At 26.7% G+C, this 23,876-nt stretch overlaps 1 protein-coding gene across 3 annotated transcripts in view; it reads left to right on the forward strand.

The window, feature by feature from the left end:
- Positions 1-3,965: 3,965 nt before the first annotated feature.
- LOC100569658 overlaps positions 3,966-23,876 on the forward strand; it is a 205,068-nt gene continuing 185,157 nt past the window's right edge. For all 3 annotated transcript variants that reach the window (XM_029489777.1, XM_029489779.1, XM_029489778.1), the window contains exon 1: positions 3,966-4,508. The gene's annotated coding sequence lies outside the window, so the exon portion shown is untranslated. The remainder of the gene's footprint in view (positions 4,509-23,876) is intronic.

A 23,876-nucleotide genomic window follows, 5' to 3' on the forward strand; every position in this document is an offset into this window, starting at 1 on the left:
ATTTAAAGTTCAAATTTTGACAAAATTTATCAAACTTTCTAAAATGTTCAAACTATTTTTCATTTAGAAATGTATAAAAGTTTTTCTTTTCATAGCTAACAAAAGAAATTTAAAAAAAAGATTCCCAACAAGTTTTACTAAGCTTAATTTTTTTATTAGTTAATTATTAGCTATTTAAAAAAAATGCGTTAGGTATATAAGTAAAAACTATATTTAAATAAAACTACCTAGTACCTAGGCTATATAAATCATATACTATAGTACACTTAGGTCTTAAGTATAAAAAATAAAAATGGTTAAATTTATAAAGTTATGTTTTAACATTTTTAGTAGTTGGTTTACTATATATGGCATATTATTATGCCTAAATATCTATTTTAAGGGGGTTGGAGCATATCATATTTTAAGGAGTAATATTTAGACAGAATATATTACATGTATATTTGAACGGTGTCATTGTGTTATATTATTATTATAGGTAATGTATATTATATATATTATTATGAAGTATTTTATTATAGGTTGGGTGTATTTTATTTTGTGTGCATCTTTTCTTGGCCATTTGTGCGTAATAAGTAAATAATAAAGTTATAAGTAGAAGTATCTTTTAAAGTTGATTTAAACTTTTTAACTAGTTAGTGCTCAGCTTTGATTATCTGTAATCTGCATACTGAAATGCTTAAATCTTATTAAACTTAAACAAATCCTACATTCCAATTTTAAATATTACATTTCTGGAGTTAGGAGAACAGTAACATAATTTAATTATCTTTATTACATTTTATTTCGGTGAACCTTGGTTTTTAAAACTTTTCTATTAAGTTGCTATTTGCACATATTTGGATTCTATTATAAGATACCTTATAAATGCCTCACAACCTCATTTATTAGAGGCAAATACCTTTTGCTGAACATGCAATTATATAATAAATATTATAATATTTTATAGTATGAAGTAAGAACTCGGAACCACTACGAAGTATAAAAGTTATTCAACATTACACAATGAGATAAATATACAAAAGGTGGTATAGGTAGTTGTAAAATAATATTTATTTTATTGGTTTTTATAAGAAATAATAGCTAGGTATCTGGTATATATGTAATATAACGACTAAACGACAGCGTATAGCATATCGGCACATCTATAGGTATCTATGTAGGTACAACATTCATAATTTGAACTTTGGGTCAATTGTTGGAATTATTACTGCATATATTACGGAATTAGATAACTATATTAAGATGTCTTTACACAATTATTGTGTAAAGGTTTCTCTACAAAAGAATACTTATATTATTACCTATATGGTCAATATAATTTGGTTTATATTTGGATAGGACATTTGGATATAATATGGTTAGGACATTTGTCCTATTCCTTAGATTGGACATTATTTTTATTACATTTTTTGTTATATAACCTTAGTCCAAAATCTGTTGATAAAAATATTATTATTGTTATTATTATATTAAATTTAATGTAGTAACACGAACAAAAAAATCGTAATATTTAAGAAACAAATTAATTGGAGTCCAAGCGCAACATATATAGTATGTGCCTAAATCGAAAAATACATTTAAATTTTAAATATATTATTATACCGGGATCATGTGATACTAGCCTCTAGGTATATTATTATTTGCTTTATAATAAGACCTATAATTAAATAAATATAATTTTATTAATTTTAATTTTAACTGCAAATTAAAGCGATAACGATTCATTATTTGTTTATATATAATACTGCATTGACCCATATTAATATACTTAAGTTTAGCCTTGTAGTATGACTTTAATACCTATCCTCTTAACGTCACTGGAAAGTTTTCAAGGGCTGGTTGCGTGAAGTTTTTCAATTATCCGCGGTAGCTATTCTGACTTCAGTTGAACGTATGCATATGTATATACTTACCGACAATAGTAGGTAATCGCCAATTACACAAGCGTGAGCTGGAATTTAATAAAGGTGTATAAAGTTAAACTTTTCTTTAAACATACAAATTACCTAGATAGCTGCAGCATACGATTTAAAGTTCTCGATCAGTCGTGAATTTATTCCTTATGAAGTTAAGAGACAAGAAAGTCGGCGGAAAAGTTTCAATTACAATACTTTTAGTTTTACACGTATATTATTGAATATTTACACTGCATTTACCTATATAAAATATAATTTATTCATTACAAAGTAAAAGTACTAAAACTATAACCAAATATTATTAGAAATTTGTTTAAATATTAAATAAATGAGTAGATTTTTAACTTGTAATATTTTACATACATACTCATACTCATTATTTGCTAAAGAAATTGAGATATCGTACAAGCCTAGATAATGTACTTTACCTTTAAATTTGTTAGTGGATCAATTCACTCTTATTACTAAAGCCATTAGCCAACAATACAAAATTGCAATTTGTTTCTGCTAAACGCAAATTGTCTATGTCGTACGTTTGTAAGACGGAGATAATACGAATGTGACGTTCTCTTAAATTTACGCCAATGATATATTGGAAATTGTGATGGGCAGTTTGATCCAAAAAACTATGTCCCTTGACCAATACGCGTCTATACAAGTCGACCACGCAGCGATGTATATAGCTACCGAAAATAATACACCCAGATTTCCGCAAAAGAGGGAAACATAACAAAGGTTGTATAACTTGGAAGTCAAATATATACTTATCTCCGTCAGATAACCGCATAATATAATAGCCCGTGCAGTGTTGCTCGAATAAGTCACCACGTAGGTTACTCGTATATATATTACATAAAATAGCTGTTATCGGAGTACCTACTGGGTTATTTGTCGTCGGGGAGATCCTAGGGGGAGAAAAACTATCTATATGTATATATATATACATGAAAGGGTTTTCGCATTTTCCTCTTTCGTGGTTTGTCGACGATTTATTATTATTATTATTATTATTATTTATAGTGCTGGGATTTATATACAGAGTGATTGTTGTAACGTGAATTGGCAATTGTACATGCTCATACTTTGGGTATCTTCTTTTTAAACGATGGCAATTTACCTATATATATCATGACTTATGAGTCTTGTATTCCTAAGAAGAATACAGTTCGGAAAATGTCGGTATATATGTAACATTAGCTATAGTTAATAATATTAACGGTTATAAATAACTGAGTACTGGCTGTTATTCGTAAATATGAGCGCATTTCAATTTTCTAGTTAATACTAGTGGAATCTAAAGCTAAAATTGTAGGTACCTATTAAACACTTTACGCTCAGTTTTTCTAAACTTTAGACATTTATAAAATATAATAATTATAACAGGCATCTAGGCAATACTCTATATTATTATACCTATCTTTTAAATAAACGCTTAAGAAAATTTTCTGTTTTGAGATAAAAAAAAATAAAAATGTGCACGCCACTAATTATGGTAGTTTTTAGCACATTTTCTTCGCAGTTTATTATAGGTTATTATTACCTACCCTGGATATTTAACCCTGGATATTTAACCCTTTCCTATATCAGAGACTATTATTATGTTTATACGCGTATAGCTACCTTCATAATAATTTTGCAATACAGCACTATGTGTCTACGTGTGCCGTCGTGTGGTAGATACGTCCGCTATTCGCCTCAATTCATTTACCCAAATTACATTTATTGCGTTTGAAATAATAATATTGTAAACAAAACAGTTCACAGATCGCGGCGCAATATTGACTACAATCGTCATAAGACACTGAACTAAAATGTTTGCAACAAATTGTATAATAATATTATGAAATAATTTACAATAATTGGCTGGTGGCCATCCCATATTTTAATAATAATACATACACGGAAAACGCGCTGCGTGACTTGTATGTACATACATACATGTATGTATGCGGGCGCGTCAGAAATAACTTACGGCGCGCCGCGCTGGAACACGACAGCCCCTATTGAGGGTTTTTCCCAGCGGGCGAAAAACCGCGGGCGCGCACGCAGTCAGTGTCGTGCCACCGCCCGGGAAACCCACTCGATCGTCTACCATTTTTCGCCACGCTCACGCGTAGTTCGACTTCACACCGGCGCGACCGGAATCGTTTTTCGCGCGATTTCCCCGCGACCGATACACGTTGTATTATTTTTTTGTTACTAGGTGAAATCGATCAGGATCCAACCTGCCGCCGCGTAATAATATTATTCCGTCGCATGCGAAGATAACTAAATAGGTATGATATCATTTTAAAAAATATTGAATAAAAACGAGACAGCTACAACGGTTTTGCGAACCGGTGTAAACAATAATTATTGTATCTGTTCGCGCGGCGATGTCCGAAAATTAGTGATGACCGACGACATTTAAAAGTAATCAGTGGGCGCGTTTTGTAGACGTCACTCGACGCGTCCGTCGGCGAACACCTAGTGACTGTAGTATCTTACAAATACCGATTTCCGAATAGAAAACCTCATCGCCTAAGGAAAATTTCATCGTGGCACGGAGTCGTATTTGGTACAATAATATTATCGTCACGGCCGAGTCTCGTAAGTATATTATTACGATTTGCGATGCACTTGTAAAATAATATTAAAAATGCTTAAATGCACAAACTATTGTATATTATATGGTTAAGAAATTGGGTGTCGGGGGAAACCCGTCGATGTCTTCAATTATCTCAGTAGTCAGCGCCGCCAGCGTGTTCTTCTATTATATTATCTATTAAATTATAAACAACTATATCGAGTTTAACGAATAATAAAGTGCTTAAAAAAAAATGCCATGTGAATATAAAAATAATTTACGAGTACCTACAAAAATTAAAAATGTATAAAATGGAAATAATGCTAATACCTTAATAATACCTATGCCATGAATTACTTTTTACAATAGTTTAAACTTTTAAGTTTTAATACTTCAAATTATAAATGTATTTTAAGTATTCGAGTAGATCTAATAGTAACTATATTCTATAGTACTATCATAGTTAGAAATAAGAATATAATATTTATATTTCATCGTTTTCAAAACTTTAAACGTTTATAAAAGGGAATTGTTAATTAAGATTTGTAAAATATTGTGAAAATTATTAATATTTTAATAATTTAATAATAATATTATCATAATTTGTGAAATTTGTAAAATTCACCTTCGTGAATAGTATATGAATAGGTAAGCTTATATTCAATTATCAGACTAACAAAGTTGAAATTCTATAAAATCTAATTTTACATACTTTTATATTTACTTATAGGTAGCTTAAAAGCGATCAAAATGTTACTAAAATTTTATAACTTTTATAAAAAAACTAAAGAAATATGCATTGCAATATTTTATATTATAAATTAAATGGTTAATTACCACTACATATTATATATTTTGCCGATATACTGAGTATAAAGTAAGACTGAAAGTATAATTTTTCTGTTGTAGAATTAAAACTAAAATGTAAATAAATGGTAAGCTCTAACTTTTTTTTTAAAGTAACAATAAACGAACGACCATTCAGGATTCACTGCAGTAGTAATAATTCCAAGGGCGAAAAGTTTCGTTTTTAGAAGTCCCCAGTGTGATTCACTAATGGCCTTGGGCATGAAAAACTTCCTCTACGCCATCTCCCTCAAAATCCCGCAGGAATTATACGTCTACCTGCTACGGTCTTACGAATAATACCATATTTCTTGGAGGCTGCCAATAAAAACCCTTGTATACAGTCTATACCTATGTCTGACTTCTTACATTCTTTACACACCTCATAGATTTATCTATTTCACGCTCTTGTGATTTCTCAATTTTCTTTTTTGTACTTCGTATAATAATTTTCGTAAATTTATGTTAAAAATGGGTAACGTTTTTATTGCTTTTTGCTGCCATTTTGCATTGAAACGTCAACATGATTCATGAATCCCAACATTTTGCGCTAGTACGGTGTCATTAAGAGTACCCCCTGTGTGTGTATGTATAATAACTGCGGACCAACCAGAAACGTTCGGGTATGATTCAATTAAGGAACACCCGAGTAAATCTAGAAGAGCTGTTAATTATTTTGAAAATCAAAATCCTCCTGTACATAATGCGATTATCGAGCACTGCCGTGTCGACGCGTATGTTTTTCCTAGACTAATTAATATTAAATGATATCCAATTTACATTTTTATATTGTCCATATATTATATTATCCATTAATAAGTTCCTACCTAAGTAAACTATTTTTTCGACAAACTGCACATTTAATTATTCTGATGAGTTTTTTTTAAAAAGCTTTAATTTGTTACTGGATACGTTAGCAATCCCATAAACGGCGCCCTAATAATAAAAGGAGCTGATCCCTTTAAAATGTAATTTAAATATTTCGACGCTCATAATCTCTTACGTATTTAACCATAAGACTTATACATCATACTATAATACTTCTTTGATATTTTGTGGTACAATAATTATTTGGTAATTCAGCAACACAAAATTGTGCACAGCCAATAAGAAATACATTAATGACAAATTAAGACTTGAAATCAATAATGAGCTAAGTGCTAAAATATTTGAAATTGAATTAATTTTTAGAAAAAATTGTTGAGGGATAAGCCCGATACCATGTAAAACGGGCTATGTTTAGCGTTGATTATTGCTAATTAGCTAAAAAAATATCTTAGGTTAATCTCAAGGTTAATTGAGCGGGTTATTAATGTTAAATTGGAAAGTGATTATAATTTATTATTTTTACCATAGTTCTAAGTTTTAAGCTTGGTTATTACTACATATTTAATTATTACTTGTTATTACTTATTAGCTTAACTTAGTAACTTACGTTTGATTTCTAATTTAACGCATATAATGTATATATATTATATACATATGTACTAGGTACATTTAATTATTGTTATTACTTTTTACTGAAGATAAAAAACTTCTAAGTATTCCGTCTGTTCATGAATTTTTTTGCTTGTATTATAGTATTAATTCGTGGAAGCTTAACGGAAAATCTCATTTTTTTTTAATTTGATATTGTTTAGTATTATTATGAGTTATTCAGGATCAGAGAATTTACTGCGTCAAAACTAGGAAGGAAACTGAATCTCGTTTGTCACGTCTCTGGGGTCATTCCCATGAGATTGGTGGCCACATAAAAGAATCACAACGTAAATTAAGATTTAAAAGAGAGAGAGAGAGAGCTTTAAAAAGTGTAGAAAAACTGATGAAAAGTTTTTACCCAAGTATAGTATTTGTTCTACTCGGCCTTAGTCCAGTTGTAAGTCGTTCCCTCGAGAGAAGTGAAATCTAAAACCATTTTCTTAGCTTACAATATGAAGCAGCCAACAGTTGTAGCACGTTTGTAATTAATTTCGTCTACAACTACTTCTAACGGATTTGTGAATGATTTTATTTACTGCAAAGTTCACGATAAAATAATATGTACCTAACTTATATGTGAACTGAAAGTGAGAACTAAAATTGAAATTATATAAGTAAATAAATTATTAATATACTAAATTTAATGTGTGTATTTTAGGTATATGCAAATTGCAAATAAGTATATTATATAACATTTTTTCGGCCATTGCAAGTATATATATTCGTTCGTTCAATTTCGATGTGAAAGGCAATTTTGTTTGATATCGAAGAATGGTATTTGGTAGACTCGTGGGAAATAAAAACGTTTTTTAGTACCGAAATATCCCTGAACTATTCATTCGGCAATAATATAATATTATACAAAATGTGTATATAATATGTTTCTGTTAATAGATCTAGGATGTAAACATATTATTTTAAATTATACTTTTACTACTTGTATACTAGATGATAGAAGATAATCGGAAGTTTAAAAACACTATTGAATAGTTTTAATAAAACTTTTTCATTGCCTAGGTAAATTAATGATAAATTTAGATTAATTAGATTTAATTTTTATTTGAATATCTGACATTTTTATATTTGTAAATAAAATATAGTTTTTTAGGACCAAGGTTTAAAATTATATTTTTAGCTATAGGTATACAATGTACATATTAATTCATACGTATATGTTATATATCTACTGAATAAAATTACTATTATACACGGCCTGTTCAATAAATTACTATAGGTACAGTATCCCCTTTCATTAATTATTAGGCTTACATTGTTTTTCATTTATTGTCCAGCGTAAAAATAATAGCATTATTCTCTAAAAAATATTCAGGGCTAATAACTTTTACTAATCAATAATTTTAATTTTATTTCATGTGTATCACATCCATAATCGAGTTAAAAAAAAAATAATTTTTGTATAATTTGAATTATATTTTAATTGTATGAAAATACATAATGGATCTTTAGATGTCCTGTGTAATAAATTAAATTCGTTAATAAGTAAGTTCTCATTATTTCGTATTTTCGTATACCTTCTATAATTTGATACATTTGTGTATTTTTTTTTTCATTCAAGACATTCACAATCAATCTCTAAACTGACATTTGTTAATCACTATTTGTGTTCCATTATTTACTAGTTTATGTTTCAACTCGATTAATCTATACTGATTCTATTAAATTGTAGTAAATAGTAAAATGTTAATATATACTATATATATTGTGTGCATAGGTATGTGTTTACTGCTTACTCTTTCAGTGATGATGATTGGAACATATTGCATTTGATTAAAGAAATATATAATACATGTGTTATACAATGTATTATTGGTTGTAAATTAGCTTATAATGCATTTTAGATCAATATGTTACCTAAGTACGTATGTGTTATTATGTTATCAGCTAGTAAATAACAGTATCCACTCGAGTGTGATTTTACTAATTTCCTTACATGTATTAAAATTATTCACTATATATTTTATTTGTATAAACATGTAATACGTTAATATGCCAATATAGCAAATTATAGACTATAGAGTATTCGGAAGTAAATTAATATTTATATACTAGTCAGTACTTATTCTTATTTCTTGATAATTATGTAGAATAGGTATATATTTGATAATTGATATTGTATTATTTATAATAGTTAAATTGAATCACAATATAAATAAAAAAAATATTGCATATAGCTTTTTTTTAGATCTTACTGATCTTAGTTAATGTTTTTATGTTATACGATACCAACATAAAAATTTAAGAGACAAATTTTAATTTTTAGAAAATCGTGAATTTAGAAAGAATAACAATTATAACGTTGCAGGTTGAATGATTAATGAAGGGATAATTGATTCTGAATATTTTTTGAAGGAACCCCATTTAAAAAAAAATCTGTGGAATCTCAAACCTATAAATAATGTAAAAAAATACTAAATAGAGAAGATCAAAATAAAAAGTTACTTTTGTTCAGTAGACAGCTTTTTGCAAATATTAATTTCAATTTTAAACTACAATTTTTATCCCGACGATATGTAAATATTATGATGTCATTATACTATCTTATTGCATTATTAAATTGTATTTTCATTATTCATAGTAATATAATATTAAAGAATAATGCAATAATACTGTTTTTATTGTAAAAAAAATAATATAATTAAAATGATTAACGAAATGTTATTAAAATTAATAAAAAATGTCCTATATTATATTATAGTTATTATTAAATTAGAGTTTAATTATCTTCACTAAGAAATTATTGGACCGGATCTAAATCTAATTTCTTTATTTTTAAATTGCTCATATTGTATTCAATTATATTTAAATCACTAAATTGTTCGACTTCATCGACTTCATTGAGCTCACACATGTGAAATGTATTCAAACTGAGTGATGAGAATAGAGTACTGTGTATAGTGTGTACAATGTACATCTTGTATGTGAACGTTTTATTATTTATTCATAGAAATTTAGTTAAATTATCCAAATAATAGTTTAGCAATTTTAAAATGAAAGAATAAATAGCTGATGATTGTTTTCCAAATTCGAATTCAAACAATTAATCTCGCAATTAATTTAAAAAAGTAAAATAAAGAAGATCAGTATCATTAAAATTGGATAGCTTATCAATATAAATAAGTACCTATAACAAATAAAAATAAAAAATATTATGAATAATTAATTTATTTGATTATTCTTTAGTTATAAAGTAAAATGTATTAAGAAAATTGGAAATGGAGATTATCTACAAATAAATATTATATATTATAATATAGGTATTATATTATATTTATTAAATATTAAATTTGTCCTTGCCAAGGTTTTATTTTATAAGCGCAATCGATTCAAAATAAAATATGTAACAAACATCAATATTTTATGCAACGCATTGTATATAGAAGAAATATAGGAGAAATATATTTTTGGGTTAAACTATTATGAATTTTGATAATTTGTTATGTGTTAACTTCTACTTGACACTAGACATTAGGAGAGGCATACGCCCTGTCTGGTTATATCATGGTGTTAAACTATTTTATAATGTACATAAATAATATGTACAAAATACATATTTGTCCTGAGTGAATAAAGTAAATTGTTATAAAATTAAGTTGAATAATGACTAAAGAATCCATTTTATGGAATCTTGTTTGTAATCAGATTAATTTAATGGAATTGACTCTCATTGTCTCAAATGAGGACTTGAAGAATTACAAATCATTTGTCACAACATTTAGGCTGAATATTTTATACAGATGATAGGTATATAATATTATATTAGTTATTTTTAAGAACAAACATTTTTTTACTTAAAATTATTCACAAGATGTTATAACCAAACGACTTGACATTTAATAAAATAAAATGATAGGTACAATATTATGGAATTTCATGAAAGATGCATAGTTATTATACTTGGTACTAAGAACATTTAATGCATAATATACACGTATGTATTATACATTTTTTAAGTATGTATGTGCTTATCTTATTAAATTTTGTAAATATTTTAGTATGTTACAAATAAAAAATACATTATAATTACTCAAATAATCAGTTAAAATAAACAAGATATACTTTATAAATATCACTAAAATAAAAATTCTGATTTATGGATTGACAGATCATATATATATTTATTGTATAAGCTGCAATTTGTAAGTATAATTGAGAAAGATATATATATCTTACATATTATAATATTATGTATTGTTGATAACTTCAATAAAGACGATCAGGAAATAAGAATAAAGTAGAAATCATTCTAGAGATGTCCTCTAAACTCTAAAGCATCAATTGTAAGACTAAATTAAATTATCATATCAACCTGCTACCGAATAGTAAACATAAACAGTAAATTTAGTCACAAATTTGTGATATATTTTATTGGTAAACATTTAATTAACATTTAAAAAAAAACTGCTATAGAATTCGTTTTCATTTTCTATATCATTATTAAGATATAATAATTAGTAATACCTATCATAAATGTTTAAAAATAAATTCATAATAAAATAAAATGTTAATAGTTCCTTCATTATGTGCTTTTTAATGTGAATAAAAAACTACCCATTTTTTATTAAGCATTAGTTTTACCTTCTATCTTAAAAAATATGATACCAAATATATATTTTCTGACTTTTTTAGCACCTAGATAAAATATATTTAATTAAGAATAATTATTTACAATGGTGAATTGACTATAGTATTTAACACATAAATGTAATCTAGTATTTGAGAGGAAGTGTTTAAAAATATTTAAAGATATTTTCTCTAATTTTCAACTGATGATAAATCTTTTATGATTGGTCGACGAACACGTGTATGTGGGGCGAGAATTTGTCACTTAAAACTCGGGTGGTCACCCATCCGGGAACTAGCGACGCTGGCCAATTCTTGACCTTAGAACATAATAGTGACTGAGACCAACCACCGAGCCACACTAGGACCTAGTATGATTTTTTGTTATAAATTTCAATATTAATGCAATACAATAGTTATGATCACACGGCGTTATGAATAGGCAGAATAGGTGCACCATGGTCGTGGATTCATTTTAATAATTTAATGTTTCAATATACCTAGATAATAAAGCATATTATTCGTTTTAATATAATACCTTTATTGGGTACCTATGTTTTATATATTTATATAATAATATGGACATTCAAATATTTGAAGTTTTTTTTAACTTTTGATCTAAATTACATCGACATCACGACCTATAATGTCTATTATAGCTTAAAATTTAAATTATTAATTCATTTTATTTACGTTTATATATGGTTAGCTCAAATTAATGTGTATAATAAAATTGAGTTTATAATATTTATATTTTATAGAAAGTACACTTGTAAATTGTAATGTTTCTTCTACTTACCTATTTGTTGTGTTGTGTTGTTCATTTATTTTGTTTTCATATTTTTGGAATTCTGTTAAAATATGAAATTTGAAATTAATAATTACAATAGAAATGCTGTAGTATAAAAATCAATATTTATTTTAATAACATTAAATTTATATCATCCACTCACGTGAGATCAACATAAAATAATTACCAGTGTTGTGTGATCACTGTCAACCTAAATCCGGTTTTAATTGATTGTACTAATAACTAATATGGAATCAAATTTAAAATTCGATACAAAATAAACAAAAGTATTTTATTATTTAGTTGTACATTTATGTCTAGAAAAGCTTCTTGCTGGTTAAATATGCTAACAGATGAGTCTAAAATTCAGAAATAGTATTTAAGGCTTTGTGGGTATACATAATCAGGTTAAAAGTATTAGGGTAAAGTGCATTGTTTATATTTTCATAGTATTTTGATACCTATGTATAATATAATATTAATATATTATGATATAATCGTTGTGTACTGATGGTTTATAGATATATATGAACGTAGTGTTAAGTCTTTTTGGTACAAAACTTTTAAGTGAATGATTAAACTTCAACTACCTATTAATACCTAACGGTAAAAAAAAAAACAGTTTTTTTGCTACACGCATTTTATTTTATTATATAGTTAAGCTTATGGTATTAAATAAATATACAATTCAAAATTCTTATACTGATACCTTTATTGGTTAATTTGAAAAATGCACCTTTAATATTAAAAAAATATTTATCTGTATGGTACAATTTGGGTTTCATATTTAGGGTGCCACAATATTCAAGAGGTTCTGGTTCTTTTTTGTTTGGTTCCCTTGTTCGAACGTACTTCATTTTAAATTATACAAATTAAAAATAATATTTTACTTAATTTACAAGACTATTGTACCGCAGTCTACAAAAATAAAAACTATTTACTGTGAAATTATTTTTCACAAAAATACATTTGAAATTAAATCTTTAATTTATATTTATTGCGTTTAAAACAAATAATTAACTTTAATAAAAATAAATATATCAATTTTATATATTATTATATAATATTATAATAATTATGTAATAAAAAATTGCAAAAAGTTGAGATATTTTAAATTCATACTCGAGCTTAAAAAAAAATAATCTGTCACGTTTCAGTTGGTTTTTTTTATCGGTTGGTCTATTGTTTTAGTTTTTTTTATACTAAACGCGGGGTGGATTTAATTTTGATGAACGATTTTACAAGTGGGATTTACGTCTTCATTTGACGTGACTGCGCATACAATGTTATAAAGTGGATGTGGATGGAAAACACAAAAGGCCTCGTTTATAACAGTATAGTGTATACACACAAAAACAAACGATTATTCTCTCCCTCTCAATTATTTACGTAGCGAAATATATTCATTTTATTATCTTTATATAACTTGTATATTATTGTCTTTTGTAGGTATTTCACTATACAATTACGAACTTAACAAGATTTATTATATTTCCTAGAATGAAAGTTTAAAAAAATATATCAGAACTTCTAATAAGATCATATTATATTATTTTATCTTATATACAAATCCGACGTTGGTTGGTAAGAAACTTGAGTAATTATTGTAGCTTCAATACATTCATTACAATGATTTTCAATTTTTAATTCAATATGTAAATTAATAAATTGTATGTACGGATACATTCTTAAAGTGAATAATTTTTTTTATATACTTTAAAAGAACAATGTACTCCAAGATATACTTGAATTATGTAACTCACTATCATGAAATTAACCATAGCTCATAATATATTTACAAAATAAAACTTTTTAATTTATCAAATATTGTCTTACAGTTATTAATGTAACTCTTAACGTCATCATACAATATTATACAAACCACACCAGAACGATATAAATTTGAAAAAAATCACAAATAATATACATTATAGTTTATGACATAAAATGTATTAAATATGCAAAGCGTCAAGTTCGTTATACGCATTAATTGGCGATTCGGGGCCGCCGTACCCACAGTATATACTAATTATACTATCGTCTATCAGATGACTTTAAAAGCCGGGACCGACGGTGAAATTATCTAATAATATAACGTCTTTGAGTTCAACGTGCCGTATAAAGAATATTATGGAAAATATATGTATAGAATTTATTATATTTGAAAAAAATAAAAAAAAATTGTAATACATCGAAAGTACTTAAAAGTTCTACCAAAAGTTATCGACAATTGTCGACACAAACCATCATACCTATACAAGCTACCCGTCCAACCTCGCTAAATTGTTAACGTCATTGTATCATAATATTGTATAATAGAAATACATTTTCTAGAAATTATTTTCTGCATGATAGCTGGTAAGTAGCTACATACGCCTGTTGTAGGGCTGCGATGATTGCACACGCACACACACACACACACACACACACACACACACACACACACACACACACACACACACACACACACACGCATTATATAGCCGCTAGGACTCCATCGTCTGCAGGGGTCCACACCCCGCATATACACGTTTGGCCGTAGTTGTGCAAATATATACGCGCTTTCGGAAGGGCGATCACGTTGGACGGGTTTAATCCGGTGTTTGTACAGGCCAAAAATAGGAACAACGTAGAAAGAGATCCGGTCAATGCATATAATCTATTCCTGCAATGTGTATCATATAGTCGCTCAATATTTGTTGGTATATAATAATTGTATAAATTTTCATATATGTGTGATAATATAACAAATAACAATACTATATGCACCGTAGAGTGATTCTTTTATTTGTTGTGTTGTGCCACTGATTAAATATATTACCTATTATTATTATAATTATATATTTTATATTAGATCAATGGTTGTACCTAACGATTAAAGTAATGAGTATTACAAATATATCTTTGTTAAGATTTAGGTACCTATTAACTATTTCATTCCATTTTGTTTAAATTGTATCAAAGTTAATAATAGTAAATAAAAGTCGAGCTTAAATGTTAGACAACGGCCCGATTAAAATAAAATAAATGACTTGATATTATATTACATTAATACATATAAATTCACTTATCAAATTATTGATAAAATAATCACCTATATGTACGTCATAGCAGGAGCTTAAAAATTAAAAGTGTAAACTGCAGTGCCTTTGACGCCGCTGCATTTGGCCCTGGCGCCCGACTTTTAAGACGTTCGCTGCCCGACATATTTTCATTCTGTGTTATAACAACGCAAAACACTCACCATTTCAAAACTATTAACCATTTTCAAACACGATTATAGTTCGATGTGTGCATTAATAAAATAGTCTTGTATATAGACCACATGTACCCACTGGGCACTGCTGCACTGGCGGTCGTCTTTGTATGTAAACCGATAAAAATAATAGTACATAACGTTGTATACGCAGTAATATTCATGATGATAACATAATAATAAAAAGTATATACAATAATATTAATGTATAATAAATTTAGTTAAGAATACGTCGTTTTATCGAGAAGTGTTTAAAATAATAATTACTTTAATTTTTAATTATAAAATAATATGCATGTAAGTAATCAATAATCATTAGCAATTTAAAACTAAATTATTATTAGTATTTTACGAAAGAACTATTATGATAGTCCCATAATTTATTCGTCGTAATTATTAAATGGTGATTATTAATTTGAAACATAATTTAAGTTCATTATCAAAATAAAATTAATTATAAAAACAGAAAAAATATACCTTCTTTTAATTATTAATAGCTTTTATACCTGTATTTTACTTACCTTTGTTATTTTTTTTTTAATCGAACTTGAATTTTCAACATTGTCTCAAATGAATGATCTCAATGTCTCATATTTGGCAGATTAATCGTAAAGAGGTTGATTAACAATTATTTATTGCTATTCGTTTTGCTTAGGCGTGTAAAAATGCGAAGTGTGAGTTATACCAAAATATCCTGCCAAGTCATTTGGCCCGCACTATGCTTCTCAGTTTGGCTTTAGAAGTTTGGATTTCCAGGTGAAACGCTATCCCTTTGGAGTGTAAAATTCTTAACTTGGCAACATTCCAATAGACCGGGGAAACTAAACCGACTGCTCAAAGGGTATCGGAGATTCGAAATAAACTCTAGTCGGTTTTATATTGATTGAAAACAAGAATGTAAGAAAAAAAAATAAAACGATTTTTTCTGGTTGTAGTGGAAAAACAATAAAAAAGCCAGACAGGATACTGGGTGTCTAGGTAACGATGTTGGACATATTCACTCCGATTTTCACTCGACCTGATTTAGGCCATGTTGGTGTAATAGTGTGTTGTGATATTAAATCTGAAAATAATATAATGTAAACTATAATCATATAATTATGTTCAAAGCATTTGAAAAACGATGAGCAGCTCGATTTAAAAGAACGCATACTGAAATATATTCAAATTAGTTGTCTTATTTCAAATTACCATTTCAATTTTTTATCTTTAACGTTACTATAGGTACATGACTACTGAAACATATAATGAATTTGTTGTTTTTAAATATCATTGTAAAACCAATAAAATTCTGAGTGAGCAAAGAATGTAATAAGGAAAACAAAATTACTACAAAAGTTTAACATGAGAAGAAAACAATTTAATTGGGAAACATATTGCAATAACTACTAAGTATTTTTCAAATAATACATTTAAAAAAATAGCTTCATAATGTTTTATTTTACCTAGGCTTACGCGTAATTATTGTGTAATAAATAGTGAGTACAAAATAATTTTTTAAAAAAATATGATAATACTTGACAAGGATGTATTCACAGTTTCACACGTACTTGATTCGACTCAATGTTTAGGTACTAAAAAAAATGTATGTATTTTATTATAATAAATAACGAGTTTACAATGATTAAAAAATTCAATGGATTGTATGGTTCGTTACTCAGTTGGACACTTATTATTTGTTAAATACTAACTATCCTGACATGTTCGGCGAAAAAATATTTTGGTTTCTTTCACTCATTAGAATATTTATTTGTTTTATAGTCTATATATATATATATATAGTTTACTTTTAGTTTGATCGTCAGAAAAATTAAAATATGTATTCCTAACTTGTTTAAGTAAATCAATATGGAAATGTTAAGTTAATTTTACTTTTTGTCTGGTGGAATGCTATAGTATCAAGTATTGTATTGTACTTGTATTGTAATGTTCAAAGTGAACATTTTTAAAAATTCAACACTTAATTTTAAAATTGTCCATACTATCTAAGTATTTTAGACGTAAGTGGCTACACATGTCCAATGGTGGACCATGAATTCACGAGTTTTCAACGATATTATGTAAAATGTAAAGATTCATCAATTTGGTTTTCTAAACTATAAAATAAATATATTTAATTGATTTATGTTAAACGATAAACAGTGCTAAAATATCGAATGTAAAAATTATGTTTACGATATATACAATTCTTATGTGTGCTGAAATTAATAAATTAAATAAAAATAACTTGTTATTTATTAAAATATAATATACATTTAACATATTAATTATATGAAGATCTTTTTTCAAAGTTCTAATGCATGGTTTCTTTAAATTTCTTGTATTTAAGTTTTATTTTGCTTAAATACCTAGTTTCAAATAGTTCATACACATACAAATATTAAATTAAAGAAAATATGGTGAAAAAATATGACTTATTGGTTCAAAAGCCTTTTGCATAATGTAATGTAAGTATTATGTAAAGAGGTTTCTATAAAATTGGTGTACGTTCTATACATAAAATATAAAAATGGTAACTACAACAATGGTTCTTAATAGACGGGGAAAAACTAAAGTACCTACCTAATGTAAACACATAGGTAACTAAATACTTAAAACACACTGTGTGAAATTCTTACATACAATAAATTTAACTTGATGTTTAACGTCAATTACAAAGAGATGAGTTTATTGTATTTATAATGTAAAAATAAAGTCAAGTACGTTTGGAAAATACAACAAATTTAATATATAATACAAATATTTGTCAGCCCGAACTGCCATATATATTATATTATTATGGTTGGTTGTAGTTTCCAATATCATTTTGTTGCTAATATTATATATTATTGCTATTATAAATTAAACAATGCATTTCTTTACTCTGCAACTGATCTGTTTGTCATGTATTTTGTGAATTGTGTAATACTATTGAAATAATCATAAGTGTTTAGTTATATATTTGCTGTCTGCAAACACAATATTCCACAGAAATAAATTAATACTACTACGTCATGAATGATCTAATTAGAATTTTTTTTAAAGTGTCTTAAATAAATTAATTTACACGGTTTTTATCCCTAACTTTTTATTAAATATGAATTTAATTGGGTGATATTTTTGATTTGTGTACCTATTCATTATTATGACAGCTTTTTATAAATATTTGTTTAAGGTTTAAACTTTAAATTGTATCATTATGATAAAAATATTTTCTGTACGTATTCTAATAACAGGAAATAAACCTTTAATATTCATTAACTTATTATAAAATAAAATAAAACAGATATAAAATAAACATAATAATTCATAACAAATATTTAATACTATTTTAAATTTTTACTCAGATCTGTTTACTATAACTATTCAAATGTGATAATCTTAGTCCGTCACTAATGCAATAGGTAACAAACAAATTATTTTAATCCAATAATTTATAAGAACCAGAGCACATCCAGAGCATATCGGAGTAAAAAAATAAAGTAAAGCTTAGGTATATTGAAGTTAATCCTTATAAACCCTATTATTATTAGCATCCTGGTATCAAAATAGTTAATAAGGTGCAGTGAAAAATATACTTTATATTAAAAGAAACCATTTATCACTGATAAACTAAGTCACTTGATAGAATATGAATACAAATCCTCAGTCCATAAGACATTTACGGAAGTTTAATCCTTTTAAAGTAGATGTAATAATTGTATTTTGAGTTCTCAGTTTTATGCATTATGTAGAGTCTTAATTTTAAAATATTGTATTTTATAACAATATTATAAAGTGATGGAAAATAACTTATAAGTTAATAATAGATACTTATTACAAACTAGGTAAGCTAAAGTCAAAATTCTTCATAGTTCTTAAAACTTTATTTTTTTTTTAAATTAAATTAAAATGATGAATATTTCTAGTTATATATTCACAATAAAATAATTTCTGTGGATCTGGTATTATTTAATACTTTATATACATACATACAATTTCTATAAATTATAATTATCAATGGTAATAATTCTACATACTCTATGGATATTGAGTATACTTACTATTTTAGATGATTATCTATATTTTATTATTAGTTTTTTATAACAATTTTTTTCTTTTAGCGACTTGTTATAATTTATATTATATAACTAATTAAATAATTTGAGTACCTATATCAAGTATAATTGTGTAATAATCAGTACTCGTGGGGTTGTGAAAAAACACAGAGGGGGGTGGTGAGCTACCCTTAATTTATTTCATAAGTCAAAGCGGAGGTAGTTCGTAATTTAATTAAGTCGGGAACGTCGATGCGGCTTACGTCATCGTTTTCATTTGAACACTATGTTTTTTTAATTTCTTGATAATATATCTATATTATGAAAATGAATAATACAATTAGGTAGTATATAAAGTATAAACTTATAGGCTATAGGGTTTTATACAGTGTATTTACGCCAAGAGGTATCACTAAATATTTCAGTTAAATGACTAAGGATTGAAATGGAGTTTTTGAGTGGTAAATACTCCCGTCCCTACCTACTGAAATTCTCAATTTGAGTAAACTTTATAAGTTTAACTTTTTTGATACGCGCATGTGCATTACAACTTTTTTTTAAATGCCAGTGCCAATTTCTATCTACAGATCCGCGGATAGATAATTTTTTTTCTGAACAATTTTTGTATAAAAATTTTTTTCTAATCATACAATTTACATAACTATATAGAAGAAGAAATTTACAAAATTTAAACTAATTATCTGTTTTTTTTTATTTTTTCCACTTCTTTGTTCTCGTATTTTACCCTTATTTTATTTGCAAAACTAGAGATAAGATAAAAAATAATTTAAGGTAACAAGAATTACTAGTTTTTATTTACCTTAGTTTTTGTACAAACAAACACAATGTTATAAAATCCTTTGTTTATATTTTGGTATTTAATAAACATTATTGTTTATTTATGTCTTCTCTATGTACAGATAGTATTATAGTTGTATATAAAAATCACCCCTCTAAAAAAAAAAATAAACAGAATAAACATTGTTAAATATCATTCAAAACGTTGATTATTCGGAAATATTAATATTTACTCTAACTTTGTCAATTTTGTAATCAGAGAAAAATTGTTACTTAATAATACCTAATATCCACATGCGTGTAGGTAATTTCAAATTATAAAGTTTGTTTGATACATCCCGTTTTTTTTAATTGAATTAATTTGTTGCTGTTCTTTTACACATTATAAACCATAGGTATTATTTTGATTTTAATGAGCAAATACTTTTTTAAATGACACTATATTGATAAAAAAAACTAATAAGTTATGATGAGCGATCGCTTTTGGTGCTAGAATATAATAAGTACTAATAACATTGTCACCATTTATATTTCCCTTGACTTGAAACATTTGTTCTTTATTGTTCTATATTAATTTATTTTTGTTCGCGAAATGCATCTGAACTTTATATTACTAATGAGTAATAATTTATGATATAACGTTAGTGCATTTCAATAATGAATGTTAAAGTTAGTTTTTTTTTGTTTTTAATATAATTTGAAGAATGCCCCTTCGATCCGAACTCCGCAGGGTTTCAGGAAACCTGTACACGTAGGTTGCTTCGTACAAGATTCAAATGTTCGCTTTACTAATGGTGGGGGGTTATGTTACAAAATGAGCTTCTTTAATAAATCACTTTGCTATAGTTTTTTTTTGTTTTTTTTTTTTACAGCACAAAGGTTTCGAATACGACTCTGAATTAAAACTTTACAGACTAACGGTTTTGGCTTTTGTCTAGAGTGTACCGAGGTAATTAAACTATACTACACTGTTATACGATGCGTGCAAGCGAATAACATATTTTTTATTTAATAGCAACGGTCCCTCGTGTATCTGTGTACCTACCTATGAAAATCGCATAATCTTGTATTATTGTCTGTCAAAGTAAGACACGTTGAAAGTTTATAATATTATGTGTACCGAGCCTACCTACGTGTGAATATTGATTTATGTTCCCACGTGGTCGGAGATCCGTGCTCAGCTCCTTAGATTATGTCCACATAGCTCATTCCTCGATCAGAAACGAATAAATATAACACCACATATTTTCCTATACTTGTGTTGTTATAATATTATAACGTGGGTGGGTACGTGTCGATGCTCACGGAAAACGGAGCATACATGTTTCAAAACAGTGCGGTATTTTGGGTTATGCTGTATATTTATAAATTCAAACTTAAAAAAAATTAGACCTCCTCTTTAAAAAATAATTTGACTGTCGGCTGCTAAGTAATTTACAATTTAGTATGTGCTATGCGTTTGCGTGTGATAGAGCATAATTTTTTAGTGTTTGAGACATACAATCACGTGGTGTCGAAGAAGAAAACAAGGACATTAATGAGTCGGGGCTGGATTCGGGCCAGAGACTATTGTCCACAACCATCCACCGTGACAGACTTCCCATAGGTATCAACACTAAACAGGTTAGGTATTATGACGTATATAGAATATAGATTTGTATTAGGTACTTTATAAATCTGCAGTGGCTATTACCCGGATGTGATGATTAGAATGACAATTCTATATTTCTACACACAGAGATAATAAACGTAATTCATGTAGGATATATGCTTTAATTAGTGTTAACAATGTCGTCAAAATGTCAACAAATGGAACATTGATTAGCGAAGAATTATAATTAAGTCATTACATATCGATCATTTATAATAGTCCGTTCGTTTCTCGATAACGAACTTCTACGAGTTCCAACTAAAAATAATTCGTTTATTTTATTTTATTAATAGTTATAATATAAGCTTAATGTATTTGGTTTATTTATTGCAAAAAAATGGTTGTACATTTCTAAGAAAATACCACATGGATTTTCGATTTCTTCTATAAATAAAAGGAAGTACTTATATTTGTTATATTTGTTAAAAATATAATGAAACTATTTCACAGATCTTTACAAATCTTGTACGTATACTTCAATTAAGCCTTGTTATTTAAATGTTTAAGTTTTATTTTTACAATTACCTCAAATTAATAGTTTGAATTTTATTCAAATTTGCACTAGACACATTATGTGTCTTACTAGATCGTTTATTATTATAAAAAATAAAAACGTGTTTAAATGTTAACCCACACAAACTATTTGTAAATCTTATCTAAAACGATTTAAACTTCCTCATAAATGCCTGAAATTGTTTAAATAGGTATATTAATTTAACATCGTTTGTTTGTTTAATTCCAATCATTTTAGTGATAAATATTAAATATTATAACATGGGGCTATATACATTTAATGCAAGAAACTCATTATTTCAGAAAAAATTACGTTTTTGAAAATATTTCTTTCATATAATTTTAAGTTGCTAAAAATCAATATTTTTCTAAAAAGTTTATATATTTTACTATTTTTATTGTTATTCATTTTTAATGTTTTTATGTATATATAAAAAAATTTACACTGACGTAAGTAGGTAAGTGCGTATTGCGTAAGTATGTTTATACTATATCATGTTTTACAATATTACATTATATTACATTATAAATTAAAGTAGTAACGATTAAATAACTACTTACCTAGTTAAAGTAAAGAAATTATCTTAAACCTATTCTTCATCGTTGAAATAGCTTTTATAAAATTCTGTAGGTATTATAAACTAATATAATATATTATGTAATGAAACAAACAAAGTTTTCAACTTAATAATTATAAATAGTTTTTGTGTGACATTTGGCATTTTCAAAATTTTCTCTACCAATATTTTTTGTAGCTATGTAATTTTTATGAATTTGTATGACAATTTTTAAAATGTCTATTACCTTGGTTTTTATTACATCATTGGATATTTTAATGTTATTCATTTAAAGGTATAATGTAAAAAAAATGTTTACAGTATTTTTGTTGTTTATTGAAATGTCAGTGACATATCATAACAATAGCAACAGAAGAAATAAATCTTTGTTTCATTTAAATATTTTAGATTCTGGGTGGAACGATGAATGTATTGATTTTACAATGATGTGTGTTTTTTTTTTTAAATTTTTATGTCTATCATCACGGTTTGGGGCAATAAAAATGGTTTGATTTTCAACTTCAGTATCTTGTTCGATTGGAGAGTGAATATCGTTGGTGCATTGGGGAGGTCAAAATTAAAAATTCCCAGTAATTTTCAAAAGCGCCAAGAAAAACCAAAGAAAAATTAAGGAAAAACGGGAATTTTTACGCAAAATCAATTTTTCACAAAATTGAATTTGGTTTTTGGTGTAACTTTAAAAAAAATGACCGTAGATCATTGAAATTTTGACTGAATGTTTATATTAGCATTTTCTATACACCATAACATTTTCAAAATATTTTGAGCTCTTTACGGACATTGTCAGTTTTTATTTTTTTTTAGTTTTTTTTCTAAAAATATCAATAAAATTTTATTTGTTGATTAAAAAAGCTTGAAAATTTAATAGAAGGCTCCAAGTATA

The sequence above is a fragment of the Acyrthosiphon pisum genome, chromosome A2 (genome assembly GCF_005508785.2).
Source record: "Acyrthosiphon pisum isolate AL4f chromosome A2, pea_aphid_22Mar2018_4r6ur, whole genome shotgun sequence".
NCBI lineage: Eukaryota > Metazoa > Arthropoda > Insecta > Hemiptera > Aphididae > Acyrthosiphon > Acyrthosiphon pisum.